This window comes from Mauremys mutica, chromosome 1 (assembly GCF_020497125.1).
Source record: "Mauremys mutica isolate MM-2020 ecotype Southern chromosome 1, ASM2049712v1, whole genome shotgun sequence".
In the NCBI taxonomy this organism is placed as follows: Eukaryota; Metazoa; Chordata; order Testudines; family Geoemydidae; genus Mauremys; species Mauremys mutica.
Genome location: NC_059072.1, coordinates 253293521 through 253307356, shown reverse-complemented (window position 1 = coordinate 253307356; position 13836 = coordinate 253293521).

The window sequence follows — 13836 nt, the reverse complement described above, 5'->3', positions numbered from 1 at the left end:
CATACATATAAACAAGATGATCATACTTAGCAAATCATAACTTTTCCACTGATACCTTAACATGGCATATCTCGTAAGATTCACTGCCATTTTGTAATATTGGTACCAATAATATAAATGGTCACCATAATCCAAACAGTGTCACACAATACCCTGCCCATAGGAACCCTAACCCTGGGGCGGGGAGCCCTAACCACAAGAACCCTAACCCTAGCTCCAAGTACTGTACCAATAAGAATCCTAACCCTGGGGCAGGGAGCCCTACCCATAGGAACAATAACCGTAACTCCAAGTACCCTACCCGTAGGCGAGGAGCCCTACCTATAGGACCCCTATCCCTAGCGCCAAATACCCTACCCATAGGACCCCTATCCCTCGCTCGAAGTACCCTATCTCAAGTGAGTAGCAGGCCCGGGAAGCAGTTGCTTTGTTAGTCTAGTACAGGAGTTCTCAAACTTCATTGCATCACAACCCCCTTCTGATAACAAAAATTACTACACGACCCTAGGAGGGGGGACGGAGATGTGAACCTGCCCGAGCCACACTGCCCTGGGTGGGGGAGCCAAAGCTCAAGATTTACTGCCCCAGGCCGGGGGCCTGTAACCTGAATCCCACCACTGAGGGCTGAAGCCCTCAGGCTGCAGCTTCAGTGCCGGGCAGTGGGGTTCGGGCTTGGGCTTCAGCCTTGGGCCCCAGCAAGTCTAACACCAGCCCTGGCAATCCCATTAAAATGGGGTATGACCCACTTTGGGGTCCTGACCCAAAGTTCAGAACATTGTACCAGAGAGACAAGGTGGGTGAGGTAATATCTTTTATTGAACCAGCTTCTATTGGAGAGTGTGAAAGTATGAGCCCTTTGCCTGAATCATATTAACAGGGTAAAATTGACTTCTCTTTTTCAATATGTATGAAGAAAGCCTGCAAGATTGCTGTGGCACATCTCAGTTATCAAGCAGCTATTCACAGTATTTATTTGGACAGAGAAAATTGAAACCTGGGGATCTCTACGAATAGCTGAATAAAAAGCATGGTGTTCATTGATTGCATTTTACTGATTGTTTACAAGTGCAACTAGACTGTTGTGTTTATAGACCATATAACACATTGATTTTCCTGCACTAGCAGAAATAGTAAGATATCTGCACTCTGAAGGATACAAGGGAATGTTTACATTTTGATGTGGAAAGATTTATTTGCTGGAAATAAAATCCAGAGGAGGTTTTAATTTTTTTTTTATTTTTATTTTAGTCTAAATTTTTGGCCAGATTTTGTCTCTTTAAATAAATTGCAATTACTTTCATATGCAAATACACTGACTATTTTTAAACACCACTACTAGTGGTACTGAATATGCACTTGCATGCTTAGAGGGCCACACCTTGAGGCCAGGCTGCTTACTTCTATTCTCCAAAGCCGATGTGCTTAGTTGACTTTAGTAGAGCTGAAATTGGTGATTTTTTTCCCCAAATATTTTCCCCCCTGAAAATGTTCAATATTTCATGTCGTTTTGTGCCCTGAAATATCTTTATTCCAAATTTTAGAGTCTTTTCACTTTGAAACCTGGAAAGCACATACACACAATTACCGAGCACTGGAAAAGTCACAGCCACCAAACCAAGACTGGAAGCGCTAGAGTGGCATTTTTCTTTGGTCCATTGTAGATGAGTCGAAAAAAAATATACTGAGTCATTAACCCCTTTCTCCCTGTCCCAGCTTTCCTCCTCCAGAGGTGACCTAGGGGATAAGAGAGTGCATCCACACACGCACAGAGCTGTCTGATCACAGATCCACTTCTCTATCATAAACTGAAGTGTCTTCTTCACTGGGCCCTAGCCCCGTCTCCCACACAAAAATGGTACACACAAAAAGCACAATAAACGGAGGCAAGAGGAACAGCAGGGACAGACAGATTTTTTCAGCCTGGTTTCCAACCAGGATCCCTTCTCATTGCTGAGTTTACGCACAATGTTGTTTAATCTTACCTGCTTCCTTACACCGACCAGAACACGTGGTCTGAGCAACAGTGCTGGGGCAGAAGAGCCATCAGTAAGCCAGAGGGAGTGAGAAGGAGCTGAAGCCCATTTAGAAGGGATCCCATTAGACCTAGTCAGGGTGAAGAGTACGAGGATGGCTTAGCTCCCCTGTGGGCTATTTGAGCTCTACCTGCTATTCTAAAAGCCTCTTTTTCAGGAATCAGACCTAAAGAGGGAGAGTTAAGCAGGGACAGGCTCTTTCCTTGTTTAAAACATTAAAATCCACTTCATTACCCAGCTAGGCATCCGAGTCTCAGGGTTAGGAGTGCAGCTGAAATGCATTCTTCTGGACCTTTACTTCCCCACGCTAAACTTCCTAAATAAATCTTTGCAGAGGTTGTCACTAGTGCTCCTCTGCCCTGGGTCCTCCTGTCCCTTTTCACTCTGCACCTACCATTGTGTAATAAATGCAATAGCAGGCTTCTTACTGAGGTGTCACAAGCGTAGGAACAAACCAGTCTAATTCTGCGTTTTTTCTGAGTTTAATGAGTGCTTGTTTCTCTACTGGCCCTTCCAGATTGGTTTATGTTGGCCCTTGTACACAAAGGCTGGAGACTCCTGTGTAAGGATATAGACATGTAGCATAACTAGTGTGTACATATACCACAATAGGTGATTTCATTCTGAAGAGGATCTGCCACATATGTACAATCCCTTCTGATGCCCCTGAGCCCAACCTGCCATCCCCCTCACTGTTCTGAAGTCCCTCCCAAGCACGGCTTGTTTAGCCGATGGCTTTCATGTTGTGGTTTATTAAGGTTCCAAAATAGGAACTCGCAGGGAGCTGCTCTCATTTTCATTTCTGGTGCCAAACAGCATCCTATTGTGCTCCAAACATTTGGCCATGAGTTCTCCAGAAGGGATTTCTACAGATTCCCCATCACATGGCTCCCAGTGAGAAACAAAAACAAAAACCCACCGATCTGCAGAGAACAGCAGCAAAGTCACCATGACTCATTTGTTTTTTTAGGGCCCGCTCTTGAGGGATGCTGTGTATCCCCAACTCCCAGCCACTTCAGGGTGAGCTCTGGCACTTCTCAGGATCAAGCCATAAATTACCTCTTTAGAAGGTTCCTCGTGCTCCCAGACCCCTGCCACAGGGCTGGCTGCTCTACCTGTAGTGTGTGAAAAGCAGAGTGCTTATCAAAGGAGAATCCCTAGTGACATCAAACCCAGTGTTGCAGGCAGGATCTTGACAGCATAAGGTAGCCTTGAATGTTCAGTGTCTTGGCGAAAGGGAAATATGAAAGAAAAGCAGGCGCCAGATAAAGCATGAAAGAATAGAGGCGGAGAGAAGTTTCTCATATTCTCTTAATCCTCACATGTGCCTCACCCCCATCAGATTGGGGCCTGCATCATTCCCCTGACCAGAATTTCCGGTGCCTCCTAAGCACTGAATTTACCTTTTCATAGCTATCCTATTTTTATCTTTTTCTTCTTCTGCTTCTCCAGGTTGGAAAGCAGCACAGCCAGTTGCTTTGGGGCCTGCAAACCAGAAACACGAGAGAGACGCCATCAGTTTAGAAGCAGATCTACATGAAGAACTTCACATTACTGACAAAAAGAACAGGAGTACTTGTGGCACCTTAGAGACTAACAAATTTAGTTGAGCATAAGCTTTTGCGGGCTACAGCCCATTTCATCAGATGCATGCATGTAGCCCACGAAAGCTTATGCTCAAATACATTTGTTAGTCTCTAAGGTGCCACAAGTACTCCTGTTCTTTTTGCGGATACAGACTAACACGGCTGCTACTCTGAAATCTGACATTACTGACAGTCTAGTTTGGCTGCTGCCAATACAATGTGTGTGCTTTGTCACAGGTTAATGCTTTTCAGTTCCATTGCATTGCTTCTGACAAGTTCAAAATGCAGCAGCTATTTATTAATGTATGCCTCACATCATCTGGGGGAGGTAAAGAAGTATTATTCCCATTTTACTAGGATTCTCAACCCCAAAAGTTCAAAAATTGTAAGTTACACCCCCAAAATCACAAGATTGGCCCCAAAATCACAAGATTGGCCCCAAAATCATGAGAATTTTTAAACAAGATTAAATCATGCTTTTTGGGTCTGTCCTCTGGAGTTTGAACTCCCTTGACCAGCCCCAATAGGTGTGTGACAGTTACAATGTTGCTAACCCTGCATGACAAAGTGGATGCTACCTGGCTCTGTTTTATTAGAGACCTGGTTCTATTCCCAGCTCTGCCTGAAGTGATCCTGTGCAAGATCTCAGGCTGTATCTTTACGGTGGAGTTAACACAAGTCATCTCCATTCAAGACACTCCTCCCAAGTTAGCCTAGCTCAAGTGAGAGTGTCCACGCTGCAAAATAACGCTCGAGTTGTTGTAACCACACTGGTACTGCACTCACTCAGGTGTGACATTAAGGTTTCTGGGGGCATATCCCATGGTTCTCAACACTGGAGCAAACTGAGCTGCTTTTTAAATTCTTTCTCAATGAATTGTGGGAAAATTTGCCTGTCTTTTCTGGAAACAAAGGGGGAATTGTGGGAAGGCATTGTAGGACTAGCAGCACTCAAGTGGATCTAGCCTGCATCCACTCTGCAGAGGGATCATGTTAGCAGCTTCTTGGGTCAGCCAACTCCCATTAAAAGTCCAGTACACTCATGCTAAGGGATTTTGTGTGTGGACGGGACAAGGACAAGCCCTCAGTTATCTATCAATAGGTGAATGATAGTTATCTCCCCCAAGGTAGCAGTGTGAGGCCCTGGTTAATGATAAAGTTTGAGAAGGCCACAGAATATTAATAATTTCAGTGGAATGTATGGGACTAGAACTTATTTTTTCAGACTACAGGGCATTGTGTGGGGAGTCCCACGCTATCTTTTCCAAAATTGCAGGAAGACGGGAGTTTGTCCTATTTTCATGAGTGCTTTGCAAGGAAGGCCCACAATCACGATGCTTGAAATAAATTTGAGAACACCATTCTACAGGCTGTTCCCCTCCCTCTTCTTCCAATTGTTTCTCCTCTGTCAAGAAGTGTTCAGTTATCTGAACCACAAAAAATGGTGCATAGATTTAAATACTTACTAGGCCCTGCAAAGTGAACAGTAGATTTTAGGTCACTTGTATTTTCATAGCACAAGTGATGCCACTTGAAAATTAACATTCTCCAAATTTCATTCCATTTAACATTGTGTAAACAGCAAGAGGTTTGTCTTGCTACCATTAGAAATGGGGTAGTGCCCATAAGTTGTATCACAAACCAGCACATTTACAAATATCGCAGAGGACCTTCAAGTGCTAAGAGAACAAGACCAGCACGTACTAAGAGCCCCACCTAGTGGCCAAATAAAGGGAAGGAGGTACAACGGAGAAGCAGGACCTTGTAGGAAAATAACAGCTGCAGAATGACAGACTGAATAAAGTGACTCTCAGTGCAGCAGACCTGAAGAGCATCTCTGTGTAAGATCGAAAGCTTGTCTCTCTCACAACAGAAGTTAGTCCAATAAAAGATACTACCTCATCCACCTTGTCCCTCTAATATCCTGGGACCACCAACGCTGCATACTGTAAGCAAGTTATTTTCCAACCTTTCAGTTCTTAACCGTGTAACTCTAATTCCAATGTAGATTTTTTTTAATGACATTTCTTAGGATTTTTTTAAATAATGGAAAAAGATGGAGATAAAAACATAGAAAATGGAAGCCTCACTTTCCAGGGTATTGAAGCTCTATTGATTTGCAACAAATTAGCAATAGAGCATGTAAATATGGAACTCTTTGGCTTTACATCACCAATATACCTTGGCCATCCCACTTTACTTGGTCTGCAAGAGACCCCGCTACCCCCACCCCAATTAATGTTGTGAGCGTCATTGCTCCTAAGGTGCATCAAAGGGGGACTTCTCCTGCAAACTTTACGAAGTGTGTAGCCCTCCCTCTATACCTGCAGTACACTGGTCATTATACAACTAAATCAGCAATATCTGCATGTGCAGCACAGCCTTCTTTAGCTGAAAGCCATGGAAAGTACTGTGAGTGCACACCATACGAAAGAGATGTATAGGTCAAGTCAAAAACAATTTCCACCAGAGTTTCAATGAAGGCTAATGCCATATAAAATTCTAACTTTCTGCTCACACTTACTTTGTCTAAAGACAGAGGAGACGTGTGTGTGGGGGCGGGGGGAAGTGGGCACATGAGGACATGTGACCCCTCAGAGTTGCTGCTTGGCTTGTACTGAGCATGCTCAGTAACATCTGCTGAAGCCACTGTCCTCACTCTGCACTGCCTCCCCCCCGACATTGGCAGATATGGGTCGTCTCTGGCTAAAGAACAGTTCTAAAAGTGATCACAACACTTCATAGTGGGGAAGAGTACTCCCCTGACCCCCATACTCAAAAATAACCGACTCATGCTTTTTCAAACTCCCCCAGAACCACACATAAATTCACCTTCAGGTAAAGCCAAGCCTGAAAAATGTCAGCCTCGAAGATGGAAGTATCCAGAAGTTATGTGAGACTGAAAACAAGGCTAGAATGGGAACTCCTTGTCTTATGCAACTTTAGTGTCTGCTGTTGCTCACACTAGAATACACTTATTTATTAGTCTTAAAAATTGGTTAAATAAGTACAGGGAAAATCAAATAGTTAAAGAATGACCTAATCTTTCAAAATTCAAAAATATGCCAAAGAAAGACCACCCCAGCTACGGCTAACTACATGCAAAGTAAAAACAACTCTTATCAGACTTGCAGGCTCAGACTCCTACTGCATGTATCTGGGTTAGGATGACTGGATCTTCCACCCTTAGATCCCTCTATTCAGCCCATAGCCTATGAGCCCGGGCAATTCACCTCTACCCCAGCCAGATCCTAGGCAGGCCCCAGTCTTGCTCTGCTAGTCGACAATCCCAACCAAAAGATGCATTCCATGCCTGTATCCCTGGCTCCCAGGAAGAGGCTGGGCAGGGAGCCAGACATTCCATTGCATCTTCCAGAGTAAATACTGTGGGTTTCTACCTCATTCGAGGCTGAGAGAGTTGGGGGGAAATTATAACATATGGAAGAGTTACAAGCCAGGTTTAAGATCAGTGAGGGCTGGTCTGGCTACTAAGGTTCCAGAACTGTGCTCCTGTGTGAAAACACAGTTATAGTTATTGGCACTAAAAGAGGAGGGTGGGGGCGGGGGTGGGGGAGGGATTATTTGGGGAATAAAAAATTCCTGTGATACTGGACTTTTTGTTTTAACTGTCTTCATGACTTATGTCCCTCTGCATCTCCACCAGCTTGTGATTTGTCCTATAATATATTCATGATAAAACAAGCCCAAGAAGAACACACCTCATCATCATTTTACATTAGCCTTTCCCTCTAATGTTTTGCATGAAGGTTAAAATGTTTTCCATACTTGAGTTCAGCTGGTTCTTCCTCTTCTTCCAATTGTTTCTCCTCTGTCAAGAAGTGTTCAGTTATCTGAACCACAAAAAATGTTTACAAACAGGAATTTCTTGACTAAATACTTGGATCTAACAACATGCAGCAAATCTTAAAAGTGCGGCTCTACTCCAGAAAGTACTATGAAAATGGCATCTTTCAGTTAACAAGTCTGCTCCCTGTGTTACTTCTACTTCCTTTCCTGACGAGGCTCCAGTACAGAAAAGCACTTAAGCATGTGTAACTTTAAGCCGTGAATAATTCCCATTGAACGCCCTCCAGTTCTGAATATCCTTTCGGGATGGGGTGACCAGTACTGCACGCAGTATTCCAGGTGAGGCTGTACCACTGATTTAGGGAAAGGCATTATAATGTTTTCAGTATTATTCTCCATTGCATTCTTTATGCAGCCTAACAACTTGTTAGCTTTTTTGACCACAGCTGTGCACTGAGCAGAGGTTTTAATTGGGATATCTACAATGATCCCCAGGTTCCTTTCCTGAACTGATAATTTAGACCTTCATAAGGTGTACAAGTAGCTTAAATTTTTCCTTCCAACATGCATTACTTTGGATACAATGATACTGAATTTCATTTGTTGGTGTGTTGCCCATTCACCTAGCATGTTTAGAGCTCTCTGAAGTTCTTCACAGTTCTCTCTGGTAATGACTAACCTAGATAACTTTGCGTCATCTGCAAATTTTGCTATGTCGCTACTCATCCTGCTGTCCACTCAGTAATAAATATATTGAACACCACAGGAGCTAATACAGAACGTTGAGACACCCTGCTGGTAATCTTACTCTTGGCTTTCTGCCTCCTAGCCAGTCATTGATCCATGACAGTACTTTGCCTCTCTCCCCATGACTACTTAGCTTCATTAGGAGCCACTTGTGCGGGACCTTCTTGAAGGTCTTTTTGAAATCTAAATAAATTATCAACTGGTTCTCCTTTTGTGGCCCTAATAACACATCAGTGCCAGAGGGCAAGGGATTGCCCGACATGGAGCAATGAGCCTCAGCTGACCTGACCAGCTCAGGGTACCCCAACTCACTGTTGGCATAATATGTGTGTAAAAGGTGTCATGTAAGGTACAGTAGAATCTCAGAGTTACAAACTGACCAGTCAACCACACCCCTCTTTTGGAACCAGAAGTGAACAATCAGGAAGCAGCAGAGACAAAAAATAAAATTAAAAAAGCAAATACAGTACAGTACTGTGTTAAACATAAACTACTAAAAAAACAAAGGGAAAGTTTAAAAAAAGATTTGACAAAGTAAGGAAAGTAAGGTAGCATTTTTCTTTTGCATAGTACAGTTTCAAAGCTAATCAATGTTCAGTTGTAAACTTTTAAAAGAAGAACCATAACGTTTTGTTCAGCATTACACACATTTCAGAGTTATGAACAAACTTCATTCCCGAGGTGTTTGGAACTCTGCGGTTCTACTGTATCATATGTTAAGTGGCAACACACTGGTCATCAATATTATTAGGTGGTCATGGGTGGCCGGTGATCTTGCCGCCCAGGGAGCTTAACTTCCAGCCCCTCCCCTTGTGCCCGAGGTCCCGCCCCTCCCCCACAGGAGCCCAAAGCACCCCTACCCTGGCCCCCCAGCCCCGATGCACCACAGCCTCAGTGCCCACAGCCCCTGGGCCGCATGGCCACAGCACTCCCAGCCCTGGTGCTGCAGGTGGCCAGGCAGCGTGGTCACTGTGCCCCCAGCCCTGGGGCTCTGGGTATCTGGTCAGCGCAGTTGCCACGGCGCCAGCCCCGGGTGGCCGGGCAGCATGGTCGCCACGCCCTCAGCGCCGGTGCTCAGGTGGCTGAGCAGCACAGTCGGCGTATCCCCAGCCCTAGTACTCTGGGTGGCCCCCAGTCCCAGTGCTTGGGCGGCCAGCCCCAGAGCACCGGGCGGGCAGCGCGGCGCAGCTCCAGCCTCCCTGAGTTCCTGCTGGAAGTACGGTGGCTTGGGGGTGGGGCCACGGTAGGCTGTTTGGGGAGGCACAGCCTATGATACCTGCCGCCTACGTCGGAGGTGTATGTATGTGTGGTGTATGTATGTGTGTTATATGAAAAATTATAAAGGTGTGCTGGAAATATATTCTTAAAAGGTGTTTGGCAGGCAAGGCTGAGGTCACTTCTTTCTAGACAAGGAATGTGGTTCTGCCTGCTTGAATGTGTCTCCAATGTAAATTGAGCAAGGAGAGACAATGAAATGACGTTTACATGAAAGGCAGAACAAAGCCATCAGGCAAACCAGAGTGGAGGATTTGTAGTGTCTAGCAACACTCCCAGGCTTATCTTGTAAAGTGTTGCGCGGTTTTCCTTTGGGGATGAGGACTGATAGGTCAGATACAGAGTGATCGCTCTGTGAAAAGACAAGCCTGGGAGCTTAAATACATAACTTTGCTAGATGCTAAAAATCATGGTCTGAATAAAGATGCTGGATTTATGGTTTATTACAACAATCTGCAACCCACTAACCCACCTTGTTTTCCTGTGACACCCCTCTCCCCCCAGTGTAGACCAGCCCCCAGAGTACCTTTCCCAGACCTGAAGAAAAGCTCTAGAAGTATGTCTCTCTCACCAACAGAAGTTGGTCCAATAAAAGATATTACCTCACCCACCTTGTCTCTCTAATATCCTGGGGCTGACATGGCAACACCACCACTTGCTCTTGTTTTGTTACACAACCATCTCAGTTCAGCATTTCAAATGGAAGAGTGAAATCCTATGCCAAACTAACAGGCTGGTGCTGTGTACTGTCTCTTTAAAGACACAGTAAACTTGAAAGGGTTTTGTGAGTGTTCCAGGGAGAGGGATTGGACACTGCAGGGCAGACTGTTTTGGGGAGACTCGGGTCTGGAAGGGCTGTTGGGGTCACCCTGCAAGGACTAACCAAGCGGAAGCCAGCTTGAAGCCACTATACTGTTGGTGGCAGGGCTCTAAGCTAAGGCTGCACTGCACAGAAACACCCAAGGTTACAGGGCAGGTGGTGACACAATCCCTTACTGACCCAGGCTGAAACCCAAAGCGTCACACCTTTATCCACTACTTTACTGATGTGTTCAAAGAATTCTAAGAGATTAGTGAGACGTGATTTTCCTTTGCTGCATTTGTACGGGTTAGACCCTATCAGATCACAGTCTTTCATATATTTTGTTATTCTCTTCTAATTGTCGATTCAACCAATTTGCCAGGTACAGATGTAAGACTTACAAGTCTATCATTCTCTGAATCACCTTACTGTATTTCTGTAATGAAAGAAGGAACTGCACTTGGCCTCACTGGATAATACACATGCTTTATCTTGTTAATAACAGTAAACACCTTACATTTTTATAAGGCCTTCCATTCAACGAATTTCAGTGCACTTTAAAAACCTCAGTATTAAACCATACACCACCTGTCTGAGGTAAGGATGTATTCAGGCCATTACACTTATGAGGAAACTGAAACACAGAGAGGTAGCAGGCAGCTTATAGCTTATCTGGAAACAGAAGGAGAACTGTATATTCCATGCTGCTTTTCACTCTCACACCTGCCCCTTCTGGGGAAATGATGCTTTAAATAAGATAAAATCCTGTGCATTCAGGCCTGGTGGTTTTATTTTCTTACCTCATCAACTTCGTCTCTTAGGTCAATTTCCACAAAAGTAGACAGGTCTTTCTAGGAGAGAGGAGTGAGTAGAAGACAATGAAGTGTTAAGTGAATTGAAAATCTTTAAAAAAATGAAAATGAGGAGAAAAAGAAAGAAAACAAGAATTAACATATGGTAAAACGTAGTAAGTGACTACCTAAGGCACTGGCCAAAATTGGGTATCTAGCAGAGGTTTCATAGTTATTTATACCACACTCATCACTGTGGTATCTGAACATCTAAATTAAGATTCAACAGTATTGTATTGGGAGCCTTCTGAATACTTTAATATGGTTTCTACAGCCAGGGCCCACCTTCTGGAGGTGATTCTCAGTGAAGATTTCACTGTAAATATATTTTTAACTATGTTTAATTTTTTCTTTACATGCCTGCCTAGACTTGAGTTCAGAGATCGCTGCTTCCCTGTTGGAGTTGGTGACATTACTAATACCTAATAAGCCACACAGGGAGCATTCAGAAAAGGCAACTCCTTATCCCATTGTACATAGCTGTTGTGTCTTCAGCTATTTCTTTTTCAGTAGAGAACCTTGAACTCAGGTCTTGCCAGGGAGAAAGTCTTTCACAGGTCACTAATGTTCTCAAGTCACCTGATTTGGGCCATCCTGAGGATATACCAACTTTCTACACCCATGTGGGAAAACAGACTTTATAAAATAGCAGAAGATGCTCCTGTCGAGTCTGCTGTTGCTTTAAGGCCAACATGGAGAAAGAAGAGGGCATGCTGCTGCAGCCCTTACCCAGGCAAATAAGCTCCATTTATAGACGACAGTAGGACTGAGTCATATGTCTGGCCTTCAGGGTAGATACACAACTGAGCTCTCCTTTGAGCAGAGCAATGGGAAAGGCTCTGACACTAATCCAAAGCTCTGCACTAGAGTTTAACGAAAACAACAGGTAACGATCATCAGATTGAAACTGAATGCTCTATATAATGGGTCACACATATTCCTCTGAAAGTAACTTCATTCCAACAAGAAAACCCTTTCTAACTTCCCCCCACCTTCTTCTCACCGGAGTCTTCATCTTACAGTCACCTCCACATTTGCTCGGCTGAATGATGAGCAGTTTGTTGAATTACAGTTACTTGCCTGTACCTCCAGGAGAACTTCTTCCACTTTTAAATTTTCTGTCTGTGCTTCCTATAGGTTTAAAAGGAGAGGGGACAGTTTGTAAGTGAAAGTAGAACAATTAGAAAGACTGTTTTGTGCTTTTTAAATTCATGTTTCCTGACCAATTGCTCAGCCGTGCCTACTCTAATGCCGTATTCTTCTTGACCACAGTCTCCATCCTTATCTTCCTCTTTGTCATCATCCTCTTTCTTATTCAGCTCCACCTGGCTGCACATAAAGACATATGTACACATTAACAACCCACTGAAGTTTGACTAAAATATTCAACTCACCAACATTTCCTATAGTTTTGCTATCTAGCACAATGGCCTGATTTCCAGAAATGCTGAGCACATGCAGCTCCCACTGATTTCAATGGCGTTACACATTTTTAAATGAACTGCACAATGTGACTTTCAAGTAATTTCCCATGGGCTGTGAGCTGGCCAGAGAGGTGCCCCTCAGCCTGACTCCAGCTTGGGGACAGAGTTCCATCCACCCCACTGGCTCCCGTACAATGTCTGTGTGGTCTTGCTTTACCCAGGCTATGAGATTTTTCATCCTGGGAACTGAGCAGGCTGTCCATGGTTTTAAAGCCAAGTGCCTGTTTCCAATTCATACCTACAAAGCCCAGGTTCTACTAGCACCTAGGAAAGGCAAACCTACTTCCATCTTATTTTGATGTTTAGTGGTTGCTTACCAGTCCTCTACTTCACTTTTTGTCCTCTCTTCTGAATTCCCAGCTTCTAAAAAGGAAAGAGCTCTTTAGCAGTTTCCTTCAGACACCAAAATAACATCTTAACCAGGTCTAACTTCCCTCTACCTAAGGACATTTTTTATTTCCAACCTTTTGCTGTTCTAGTGAGAATTGCTGCATGCTTCCCCGCCTCCACCTTTAATTACATTCACCGCCCTCCTATTTCCTTACTTGCTGCCCCATTCCATGAATTTTCAGGATAGCAGCAGCCGCTGCTGTTGTTCGTGCCTTTGGATGGTGTCTTCACAGTGCTGCTCTAGCTTGGGTTGGGGTTTGGATACCTGAGCACAAGTTTCCCCCAGTGTCACAGCATTTCAGCGCCGCTCAGTCCTTGGACAGAGCTGGTAAGAATAGCGATGCCAGACCAGCCCTTTCGACTCACACAACACTGCCCCTTGCTCTAAGCCTTTTGGGCCAACCTCTGCACTCCTGCAGGCTTCCACCTAGCATCAGAGATGGGGAGGTCCCAAAGTGCAACCTGTAGAAGGCCGGTCCCAGGTGAACTTGTTTCATTTCAGGCCTCCCCTGTGAAGTAACCAGCAGGATGACAATGACACTGGGGAAAACCTGTGCTCAGGTATCCAAACCCCTACCCAAGCTAAAGCAGCAGTAGTAGTATTAAGACATCATCTGAAAACTTGAACAGCAGCAGAGGCTGCTGCCATCCTGAAAAGTCATGGAATGGGGCAGCAAGAAAGCAAATAGAAAGTAGATGGAGGCATTTAAAAGACAGGAAGAAAAAGAAAATGTTATGGAGAGAAAGAAAAGTAAAACCAGAACAAAGCCACAGTACGTAACGTTAAGGTTAGCAAATTCCTTACCCTGTTCCTACTGCTCCTACTGCACAGAAAAAAATAAGTGTTAAAGAAGGGTAAGG